This window comes from Urtica dioica, chromosome 1 (genome assembly GCF_054948205.1).
Source record: "Urtica dioica subsp. dioica isolate 48M chromosome 1, U.dioica_male_clone48M_v1_H2, whole genome shotgun sequence".
Lineage (NCBI taxonomy): Eukaryota > Viridiplantae > Streptophyta > Magnoliopsida > Rosales > Urticaceae > Urtica > Urtica dioica.
In genome coordinates this window covers 26,289,831-26,302,506 of record NC_142756.1, presented here as the reverse complement: position 1 = coordinate 26,302,506, position 12,676 = coordinate 26,289,831, and positions in this window count along the sequence as shown.

Here is a 12,676-nt window from a genome sequence, read left to right as displayed (position 1 = left end):
GTTGTTTAGTTTGTTTATGGACTAAAGACTAATGTTTTATCATAAAGCTTCAGACAAGGAAGATTGAATGAACGTTTCAACTTTTTATTAATGAATAAGCAATTACAAGCAAGAGTCTTCATGAGACTATATTACATCAAATGTACACAAATAGACACTACTACTCTTCTTGTGGGCACCATTGACAACATGGACTTCTTCTGTCATGGTGTTTTTGACACCCAGAGGGTAAGTTTCCCTCTGTTTGTCTTTTCACTTTGTTTTGCAAACATCTTGCTTTGGCTAACCTGCTTTTCAAATTGCTTCAGGTGTTTGCTTGTGCAACCCGAGACGAGAAGATCCTACACGACTTCATTCGTTGCATGGGATTCCTGCATGAGGAGCTTGCTCAAGCGAAGTCTCGGCTAGCTCAGGCCGAGCGAGGTTCTCGCTCAAAGGTGGAGTTCGCGAGTCTTTGAGAGCAGCTTCAATCAGCTCACATGGAATGGGGAGTCTCCCAAGGCAAGTGTGATCGTGCTCAGCCGGCGGTGGCGAAGATGGCTAGAGAGTTGACTATGGAGCGTCAAGCTCTATAGGTGGCGACTCAGTCGTCGAAAGTTTACTGGAGCGAGGTGCATGACCTTTGACGCCAGTTGGACACGGGGATGGATGATGTGTTATCATACAGGGCCAACTTCCGCCAAGTGAGGTTGCCTGCTTCCGGGCAGAGCGCGAGCGTGACTCTTTGGCGGAGGAAGTACCTCAGCTTATTGCGGAGAAGGCAACGGCGAAACAGCTTGCGTGTGGCTTACAGGACGACTTCGATGTCGGGGTCGAGGAGGCGAGGTACGCCACGATTGTGGAGTGTCAGGAAGCTACCGCTACCAAGAACGTTTCTCGAGGGATCACTTTCGCGTTCTTCGATTCTCTGTTCCAGCCGCTTAATGGGGTTGAACTTCTTAGTGACGAACACGTTGTGTTCGAGTAATTGTTACACGCAAGTGTTTAGCGCATCGATTTCTTTAGGAGTTCTTTTTCAGCGCACTTGTCTCAGCGCTTGCTTTCAAGGATTTTTTGGGGCAGTTGCCCTCTTTTTATGAAATATTATCTTTTTTCTTTTATGAACATGTCTGCTCATTTTGATTGGGCATTCTCATCCTGATTAACTATAGCATGTCTCGGTAGATAGCGTGTTTGTCGATAGTTTCGACAAGTCTTCTGCCTTAACAAGATTTGGCTTTCCTTCCCATAGCAGCTTGGCTAGTTGCCTTTTGAGATTAGGCCTTAGACGTGCGAACTGTTGTATGGTTCGCGTCCTTGTTCCCGAGTGATCGTGTCGCTTTCTCCGTGGTCGGACAAGTCCGTCGCGGCTGCGACGATGTGGCTGCATCGTTGAGATGGTCATGAACTGCGCCATGTAAGTGTCTTAAGTGCGTCATGTAGGTGGCTTGGGTGCATCGTCAGGGACTGCTTGGATGCGCCATGTAGGCGTCTTACGTGCGCCATGTAGGCGTCTTAGGCACATCGCGAGGGATGGCTTAGATGCGCCATGTAGGCTTCTTAGATGACCCATGTAGGTGGCTTTGGTGCACCATGTAGGCGTCTTTGGTGCGTCGTGAGGGACGGCTTGGATGCGCCATGTAGGCGTCTTACGTCCGCCACATAGGCATCTTAGATGCACCATGTAGGCATCTTAGATGCGCCATGTAGGCGTCTTAAGTGCGCCATGTAGACGTCTTAGATGCGCCATGTAGGCGTCTTAAGTGCGCCATGTAGGCAACTTAAGTGCACCATGTAGGCGGCTTAGATGCGCCATGTAGGCATCTTTTGTGTGCCATGTAGACATCTTAGGTACGTCACGAGGGACGACTTAGTGCACCATGTAGGCGTCTTAGGTTCGCCATATAGGCGTCTTAGGCCTGCATCTCTTGGATGTCTTATGGCGTGCCACGGAGGCGTCTTTACTCTACATCTCTCGGATGTCTTATGGGGCGCCGCCGAGTCGTGTATAGCCTACATCTCTTGGATGTCTTACGGCGCCCACAAGAAGAGTTGTAGTCTTTATTTTGTACATTTGATGTAATAAAGTCTCACGAAGACTATTGCTTGTAATTGCTTATTCATTAATAAAAAGTAGAAACGTTCATTCATTCTTCCTTGTCTGTTTGAAGATTTAAGATAAAACATTAGTCTTTAGTCCATAAACAAACTTAACAACTTACGAAGAGACAAATGTAGATTTTCATGAACAAACTCTTCGTAGTTTGCTTAAAACGATATATTCGCAATCTAAGGGTCAAAGGACTATTGACCTTAGTACGATTGTTAGGAGAATCTATGATGTCTGGTTATGAGGCATTGAGTGTTGGAGACTCTATAGTTCTTCTAGGTATCTTCCGAGGGTACTGAATTGAGCAGTGCACTTTTAGGGACAAAATAGGAACAAACCATTTAACCTCTTATGTCTCGAAGTCACTACGTATGGGTCACATCATGCTTACCTTAATCCTAAAATGAGACATGCCATTTCACAGCTTACGTATTCTCATTTGAGAAAGTCAGAGTTTGGACTCACTACGTGATTCTGGACATGACCTATTGGTGAAATACTAAGTTGTGAACATGTCATGAGTAACTTTGTGAAGTTCTCATAGATATGGAATTCATATACAAGATTTCTGAAATGCAATGTATATCACCTCATGCTTTGTTCCTTGGAATTTGAATAAATGAAATGGCTAGTGTCCAAATTGAGTCTTGACTCTTTTGGATGAAACAATGGGACTTGTTAGCTCCTCGTCAATACATTGTTTCTAACTTATTCACAAGCGACAAAGGAGTTGAGGAAATAACAGCTAAAAGGGTAAAATGATAATTTTGTAAATCCAGACTAGCTGATGATATTCATGAAGGGTAAACATAGATAATATTCAGTGGATCCACTCATTACAATTAGGTTTAATTCTTGAGTAGAAAATAAATTCATTTGAACCGAGAGATTTTCAGTGTCAACTCTGTAGTGGAGGTAGTTGACATTAAGCTAAACTTGGAAAAGGTTTGTGAACTTTTGAGTCCAAGTATTTAGCTCAAGCTTTGTTCATTTGGATCCATGATGTCACTGTCACAAATCATATCGAGTAGGAATAGTTAAACTATAAGCTAAGTCAAATCAAGAACGAGACAAGTTTTACGAAAATTGTCAAAAGGGTATTTTTGTCTTTTTGGACATAGGATGAGATGAATGTCAATAAATTTTTTGACATGGTCATTTGATGACTCACATCCACTCGGCCAAGTTAAATTATTTGGGCCTTGTGGATTAATTTCATTTCATAAGAATTTTATTGAAAATTCTTAATGGGCCTTTCTCATGTTGTCATGAACAAATGAAGAAGCTTCTAGAAGCCCCTTTTAGAGAGCTTTTTGGCCGCCCATCATCCAAAGAAAGAGAGAGTTCTTTATGTGCATTGATGTATGAAGATACTTGCCAAAAGAAAAAGAGGAAACAAATTTCCTGTACAAGGCAATGGGAATTTCGGCCAAGGCATAAAGGAAGCAAAAGAGGAAACAAATCCAAGGCTTCAAGAAGCCTTGTTTGGCCGCCCAAATGAAAGAGGAAAGGAGGAATATTTTGCTCATGGATATGTGATATTTTATAGAAGAGGAAACTACCTTGTTGAAGGTAATCCCTCCCCTATAAATAGAGGCCTCATTCTTCACATTTCATTCATCCAAAGTTTAAGAGATTGAGAGCCTCTCTCTCTAGAACTTGCCCGATCCTCTCTCTCTCTAGTTAATTTTGGGTTTTTGTTTGGCACCTAGGTCCACATTTGACCTAGCGATTTTAGCTCTTCGACTTTGAGACTTGTTCTCAAGTCGTTGTGTTTAAAAGTGCCCACTCACTAATTCCTCTTCTCTCGAGTGATTCTTGTAATAGAAACTGTCGCCGTTGCTCGAGTTGCCGAGAAAAGAAGAGAGACGTGCTGCGAGGGGAGACGAATGTTGCAACTTTCCAAAAGCTTCTCAACGTTCAAGCTTCTAAAAAGGTTAGTAAATTTATAATGCTCATAATGGTTTTTATTTACGTGTACTTGCTCTTTGTCTAGGTTAGTAAAATCGTTTTACTTGTCAAAAGAAATTTTTTAATACTCCGCCGCTTATCCAAAGCGTTAAACCTTTTCTTAAACCCTAGATCAATTCCAACAAGTGCGCCATGCAGGCATCTTAGGCTGCATCTCTTGGATGTCTTATGGCGTACCGCGGAGGCGTCTTTAGCGTGCATCTCTTGGATTTCTTATGCCGCACTGCGGAGGCGTCTTTAGCCTGCACCTCTTGGATGTCTTATGGCGTGCTGCGGAGGCGTCTTTAGCCTGCATCTCTAGGATGTCTTATGGTGCACCGCGCAAGCGTCTTTAGCCGACATCTCTTGGATGTCTTATGGCGTGCCGTTGGGGCATCTTTAGCTTGCATCTCTTGGATGTCTTATGGCGCACCGCGTATGCGTCTTTAGCCTGCATCTCCTGGATGTCTTATGGCGCGCCGCGTAGGCGTCTTTAGCCTGCATCTCTTGGATGTCTTATGGTGCGCCGCTGAGGCATCTATAGCCTGCATCTCTTGGATGTCTTATGGCGTGCCGCAGAGGCGTCTTAGGTGCGCCATGTAGGCGTCTAAATTGCATCATGTAGACGTCTTGGGTGCTCGCGAAGGATGGCTTGGATGTGCCATGTAGGCGTCTTACGAGGGCCACGTAGGCATCTTAGATGCGTCATGTAGGCGTCTTAGGTGCGTCGTGAGGGACGACTTAGTGCGCCATGTAGGTGTCTTAGGCTGCATCTCTTGAATGTCTTATGGCGCATCGCGGAGGCGTCTTTAGCGTGCATCTCTTGGATTTCTTATGCCGTGCCGCGGAGACGTCTTTAGCCTACAACTCTTGGATGTCTTATGGCGTGCTGCGGAGGCGTCTTTAGCCTGCATCTCTAGGATGTCTTATGGTGCGCCGCGCAAGCGTATTTAGCCGACATCTCTTGGATGTCTTATAGCGTGCCGTTAAGGCGTCTTTAGCCTGCTTCTCTTGGATGTCTTATGGCGCACCGCGTATGCGTCTTTAGCCTGCATCTCTTGGATGTCTTATGGCACGCTGTGTGGTTGTCTTAAGGTACGCCATGTATGGCGACTTAAGCATGCATCTCTTGGATGTCTTATGACGTGCCGTTGAGGCGTCTTTAGCCTGCATCTCTTTGATGTCTTATGGCGCGCCGCGTAGGCGTCCTTAGAGCACGCTTGTTCCCGTTTATGTTCGGGTGTTTTGTTATGGTGGAGCGTACTTTCTTGAGGATTTCGAGCGTACTTTCTTGAGGATTTCCTTACCGTTGCCTATGTCACTAGCCCCCCCAAATTTTTGGGTTTACAAGCGTTAACTTGATGACCGAAAAACTTTGATAAAGCGGATTTTGGAAGAAAAAACTTGAACTTTATTAATATTGCAAAAATTTGAAATCCTAAAAAATTGGCTCGTAGGCCTTATTGAATGTGGGAAAGCAAATCAACAAAATTGGGGAAGCGCTGGCTACTGGTAGTACTGCCTCAAGTGTTCCGCATTCCACGGGTGACAGATTGGGGTATTGTCCGTGTATTCGATGTAGTAAGTCCCGTCATGTATGACTTGGTGGACTCTGTAGGATCCCTCCCAGTGTGGGACAAGGACACCGACACCTTGCACTTGGGTGTCATGCAGATGTCTTCGTGGATTTCGTAGAGGACCATGGTCGACTCGACGTTATCTCTAAGTTGGGAGATCGTGTTAACTATCTTTCTAGCGGATTTTCCATCAATTCCTTGGATGTAGCATATTCTGGTCTGGGATTGATCTCCAGCGATGATGCCGATTCCCTCTTCAGTAGGAAACTTCACCAGGAGGTGATATGTTGAAGTAATGGCCCTCAGTCGGTTCAGCGTGGGTCACCCAATGATGGCATTATAGGGCGACTCCTGATCAACCGCTAAGAATGGGACCATGTGAACGACTTTAATGCCTCCGGGAGTCCCGAAGGTGACCGGCAGATCGATGATGCCTTCGGTCATGACTCTTTCCCCAATGACCCCAAATAGGAGTGTTTGGGTCGGAGTTGGGCGTAGCCCCCCGAGCTTCATGCGCTCTAGGATGGTCTTGAAGATTATATCGGCAGCACTGCCGTTGTCGATGAGAACCCTCTTCACCAGGTTAGTAGCCCTCTTCACAGGTCATTGTGCGGATACACAACTTGCTTGGCCTCTTCGTTAGTGAAGTACATCGTCTCGTGAGGCACAGACGGAGGTTACTTGTAGATAAGGTTGACGCGCATAGCGGCATCTTCTTGGGACACGGCCCTTAAGAATTTCTTCCGCTGTCGGGCTGAATCTCCATCTTGTGGACCTCCTAGTATGGTGGTCACAATGTGGAGTTGCGGATTGGCGGCAACAGTTGCTGTGGTTCGGTCGGCAGTAGCAGTTGCTCCTCCTCCTTTGCAAGACTATGGTATGCTTGAGGTGGGGCTCGCAACGCTAATCATGCATATCACGAACTCTTTCAACGAACTCCGTTGGATCAGAGCCTCGATTTTTCTTTTGAGATTATGGCACTCGGAGGTCAGGTGACTGTATTCTTGATGGAACTCGCAATATCTAGACCGGTCGCGAGTCGTGGGATCTTTTTTCATTGGAGCCGGGGTGGTGAACTTGTTAGACGGGAGTCGCCTTGCTCGTGGCTAGGTTCATCTCGGTGGCGAGAGCTTTGATTGTTGCTCTTGCGGCCGTCGAGGTAATCTTCAACTCCGATGAAGGTCTTGGCTCGAGTCATTAACTCGGCCATGGTAGAAGGGACATGGCCGGCGACAGACTTGAGGAAGTCACTCGTACGCAAGCCTTCAATGATGGCGACAATTGCGTCACTGTCATCAAAGCGGTCAAACTTATTCGATTCTTAGGTGAATCGGGCGAGGTATCGTCTAAGAGACTCGCCACCCTCTTGCCTGATTGGCCACAGGTACATCTTGGTCTTTTTTTGGACCATAGATGTAGCGAACCGTGCTAGGAACATGTCTTTCAGGTCTTTGAATGATGGGATGATTCCCGGCCTTAAGTTCTTGAACCACTTGAAGCCGGTCCGGTGAGGGTAAAACTAAAGGCTTGGCACATAATGCCGGGAGCGACACCCTGCATCGTCATCCAGGTTTCATAATGCTCGATGTAGTAAGCGGGATCCGCTTTTCCATCATATGGTGCGAGGTTCGGGAGTTGAAATTTCCCGTACATACCTCGGCCAACATATGGGCCATGAAAGGCGAGAAATTCTCCTCAACGACCCCATAGGCACTTCCGCCTACTCCATATTCTCGGAGATCTCGTACTTCATTTCGAAGATTGTGGATCATAGTGACCACATCAAGAGCGGTAGTCGGAGTAACTCCTTGTTCAGGAGTCACCTGTCGCCTCTCATTGGACCCTTGACCCTTGCTGCGGTTCCCGTTAGTTGGGGCTGCCAGGGGGATGTTTGGCCGAGAGCTTAGTTGCTCTCTTAGGTGATTGCCACGCTCATTGCCTTGAGCAGTAAGATGATCCCTGAGATCGGGGCTTGCCGCATAGAGGCGTAGGTTCCGTCTAAGACGGCGCGCTCTTCGTGTGCCCTGACTTTCCATAACATTCTCTCTTTGACCAAGTCGGTCAAGGGCCGAACGTCGGGAGTTCCCCTCTTTGGAGGCCGCAGGTGTATTCCCTATCTTCGGTGAAGGATCCGAAGGACCGGCTTCATTCACAATGGGGAGTTCCCCATCCTTTGTGAGAGAAGTCTCGATATCTCTGAATCATCAGCGCCGTCGTAATCTAGATCGCGGTCATGACTTTCCTCATTGAGGTTCTTGGGATCCCCGTTTGGAATCACCGGGTTATGCATAGATTGTTTTGCAGCCAATCGGCTATGGTACCTCGCATTCTTCGCCTTTAGTTGGCGGATATTCTCCTCTAACTCCATGATGCGGTCGTCCCTGCTATCTGGAGATGGAGATGGTGAGCGAGTCAAGCTCTCTTGCCAAAATATTATCGCACAAAAATGAACAACTATTAAAAGCTTCGGGTGGTTCGACCCAATGCCGGACCAAGTGGCCGCACCCGAGCCAAAGGTGTGAACTCAAAAGTCTCGAGTTGGGTTTCCTCTTGTCGGAGGGTTTCTCAGAGGAGAGAAGGGTTGAATAGGTGGAGTGACCGTGCCTTTTGTGTAGGCTGCCTACGTACCTGTGTGAATAGGGATCAGGTCGGAACGTAGTTCAAGGCGTATGTAACGCTGTATGAGGTGCGTAGCCTAGAGGGTTGTTGTCAATGGTGCCCACAAGAAGAGTTGTAATCTTTATATTGTACATTTGATGTAATAAAGTCTCAGGAAGACTCTTGCTTGTAATTGCTTATTCATTAATAAAAAGTTGAAACGTTCAGTCATTCTTCCGTGTCTATTTGAAGCTTTATGATAAAACATTAGTCTTTAGTCCATAAACAAACTAAACAACTTACGAAGAGACAAATGTAGATTTGCATGAACAAACTCTTCGTAGTTTGCTTAAAACGATATATTCGCAATCTAAGGGTCAAAGGACTATTGACCCAGGACTATTGACCCCATTATGATTGTTAGAAGAATCTATGATGTCTGGTTATGAGGCATTGAGAGTTGGAGACTCTATAGTTCTTCTAGGTATATTCCGAAGGTACTGAATTGAACAGTGCACTTCTAGAGACAAGATAACAACAAACCATTTAACCTCTTATGTCTCGAAGTCACTACGTATGAATTGCATCGTGCTTACCTTAATCCTGAAATGAGGCATGTCATTTCACACCTTAGTATTCTCATTTGAGAAAGTCAGAGTTCGGACTCACTATGTGATTCCGAACAAGGCCTATTGGTGAAGTACTAAGTTGTGAGAATGTCATGAGTAACTTTGTGAAGATCTCATAGATATGGAATTCATGTACAAGACTGCTGAAATGCAATGTATATCACCTCATGCTTTGTTCCTTGGAGTGTGAATAAATGAACTGGCCAGTGTCCAAATTGAGTCTTGACTCTTTTGGATGAAACAATGTGACTTGTTAGCTCCTCGTCAATACATTGTTTCTAACTTATTCAGAAGCGACAAAGGAGTCGAGGAAATAACAGCTAGAAGGGAAAATGGTAATTTTGTAAATCACGAGTAGCTGATGATATTCATGAAGGGTAAACACTGATAATATTATGTGGATCCGCTCATTACAATTAGGTTGAATTCTTGAGTAGAAAATAAATTCATTTGAACCGAGAGATTTTCAGTGTCAACTCTTTAGTGGAGTCAGTTGACATTAAGCTAAACTTGGAAAAGGTTTGTGAACTATTGAGTCCAAGTATTTTTAGCTCAAGCTTTGTTCATTTGGATCCACGAGGTCACTGTCACGAATCACATCGATTAGGAATAGTTAAACTGGAAGCTAAGTCAAAACAAGAACGAAAATTGTCAAAAGGGTATTTTTGTCTTTTGAGACATAGCATGAAATGAATGTCAATAAATTTTTTGACAAGTTCATTTGATGACTTAATGTCACTCGGCCATATTAAAATAATTGGGCCTTGTGGATTAATTTCATTTCATAAGAAGTTTATTGAAAATTCTTAATGGGCCTTTCTCATGTTGTCATGAACAAATGAAGAAGCTTTTAGAAGCTCCTTCTAGAATGAGTTTGGGCGCCCAACATACCCATAGGTAGAGAGAATATTTTGTGCATTAATGTACGAAGATACTTGCCAAAAGAAAAAGAGGAAACACATTTCCCATGCTTGTATAGGGAATTTCGGCCAAGGCAACCAATAGAGAAACAAAGAGGAAACTAATCCCTTGGGGATTTGCTTGAGGTGGGCGCCTATCTTGGATAGGAATGAGCAATAAAAGATTGCTCATAAAGGCTTGGAAAGTAAGAGGAAACTACTTCTTTCCAAGGCCAACCCCTCTCCTATAAATAGGACCCTCATTCCTCTCATTCTATTCATTCCACATAAGTTAGAGATTGAGAGCCTCTCTCTCTAGAACTTGTGGTTGCCGCCCCTTCCTCTCTCTCTCTCTCTAGTTTATTTTCGATTTTTTGTTTTGGAACTCAGGTCCTCATTTGACCTAGTGTTTAGCTCTGCGACTTCAAGACTCGTTCTTAAGTCGTAGAGTTTAAAAGTGCCCACTCACTAATTCCTTTATTTCGAGTGATTTAGTGATAGAAACTTTCGTGGTTGCTCGAGGTGCCGAGGAAAGAAAGAGAGACGTGCTGCGAGGGGAGACGAGCGTTGCAAACTTTCCAAAAGCTTCTCAAAGTTCAAGCTTCAAGAAAGGTTAGTAAACTTCTTAGCTCATAATAGTTTTTATTTATATCTACTTGCTCTTTGTCTAGGTTAGTAAAAAACTGTTTTTACTTGAAAAGAAATTTTTTAAAATTCCGCCGCTTTGCGAAGCGTTAAACTTTTTCTTAAACCCTAGATCAATTCAAACAAATGGTATCAGAGCTATGGTCAAAGATATGCATGTACATGTATTTAAAAATATGAGCTTGAAAATCGTTTTCGATAGTTTACTTATTTTGTGACAAGTTAGAATTCTTATCTTAGATTTTTTTTAATTTATTGCTCATGCCTTTAAATTAAAAATCATGTTGATTTTCTATTAGTTTGGGATGTTATTAAAACACATTAGAATCATTTCTAAAAGTTTTTAATTTTTTATATTGAAAAACGTGTTTTAAAGGTTTGAGATTTTTCGAGTAAAATTTTGTGACTAGTTTTCTTGTCTTGCTAGTTTCTTATTTTTACTTGAATCGTTTTATGCTTGTTGTTATTTCTTTTATATCATGTTATTACCTTGCTAATAAAACACAAATAAAAGCTTTAACAACTTCATAAAACGTTCCGTTACACTCGATTCTTTTTCGCACCTAAAAAGGACCAAACTTTAATTATTTCTTTTTCTTCGAGCTGGAGTAAAACCCACAGTAAAAGTGCCATAACTCTCTGTTAAGAAATCGAAATCTAATGATTCTTGAATCAAATCAAATCTCTGTCTGTCCTCTGTCCAATTCCATCGGTTTCAGGTCAAAAGGACATCGGAGCTACCAGTTATGGCAATTTTACTCCGAGGTGCGCGGCTGTTCCGAAACTCCAGTTTTTTAGAATTCCGGATTTTCAGCCCCACTACCATGAGTTATAGAACTCTAATGAGAAATATTTCTTGAGCGAAAATGTTTTTCATAAGATTATAAACATGATGTATAAGGTTAAAATGTTTTGATTTTTGAAAGTTTAATTGAAATTGAATTTTTACAAAACTAGTTTGAATTTTGAAAAACCGTTTTCGTTTTCAAACTTGAAAAATATTTTGCCATCCAAATCAAATAAATTTTCAAAATGTTTTCAAAACTATATCTATATCACATATGTTCAAAATCTATATGCTCTTGAAAATTTGAGTGGGACGTCTCCTTGTAGACAAGCCGAAAAATAAAAAGATGTGTAATCTCAAACTTTCAAGTGTTCGAGTGAGTTGAAGTTCACACTTCCCTCATGCACTTTCCCGAAATAGAAAATAGGAAAAGATCAAGTATGTACCTTGTGCCTTTATGCACTAACACTGCTCGGAACATGATGATCTAGGATTCTCTTCTAGTTGTCCGCTCTATCGCTCTATAACTAGGAAAACCGTTTCCGAACTTATAAGAGTAGATGAACCAACTCCTAAAACTAAGTGGGAGGGTTATACTTGTTGTTTGTAACCCACGATCCCCAACACTAATGAAAAGTGCAATTTTTGCTAGACTAAGAGTCACCCTCGTGGCCCTCTCTTAAATGAGAGTACTCAACGACGCTTTGCACTGATCATTGCTCAATGAGCTAAATCCGAAAGTGAGACAATGAGACAAGACCTCCCCTCGGCGGATTGTTTTTCAAAGTCAATCTTTTGGACTAAGTGGTTGGTTACACACTTAGACTCAATCCCTAGTAATCCTCCCTCGAGGCCCTGCGAAAGGATATGAGTGATCAAACCAATTTAAAAGGTGGCTGGTCAAAATTGGTGTATTGACATCTTGGCTAAGCATTAATGATGTGTCATTTACTTATAAATGGAGATTTTTTGCGGCCTTCTCTTGAGGGAGTAAATTATCGTTTGGCTTATAACACCTTTGGATTTTATCAAAGTCTTAAATAAAACTTAAATCCTAAACCAAAGACTAATCATAAACTTGTTTCAACTTAAATATGAAACATGTCTCGCAAACATCCCTCGATCATCCTTTCCTCGAAAAAAACTCGAAAACAAAAACTATGTAGATTGGAAACATAACCTCGACATAATACTTACCATTAACAAGCACAAATGGGTACTCACCACCTCATGTCCTCCTCTGACGAAAGATGATTCAACTCAAGAGGACAATGACGCCTTAGCGGCCTAGCTTCGATCCGATGAGATTGTGAGGTGCTATATCTTAGCATCTATGAACAATATGCTCGAAAAGCAACATCGTGACATCGAGACTGCCGCCGACATGCTCTATAATCTCCTTGAGATGTTTGGAGGGCAAAGGCGTCAGGCAAGGCAACAAGCAGTCCGACAGTTTATGAACTGTCATATGAAGGCTAGGTGTCCTGTTGGAGACTTTATAC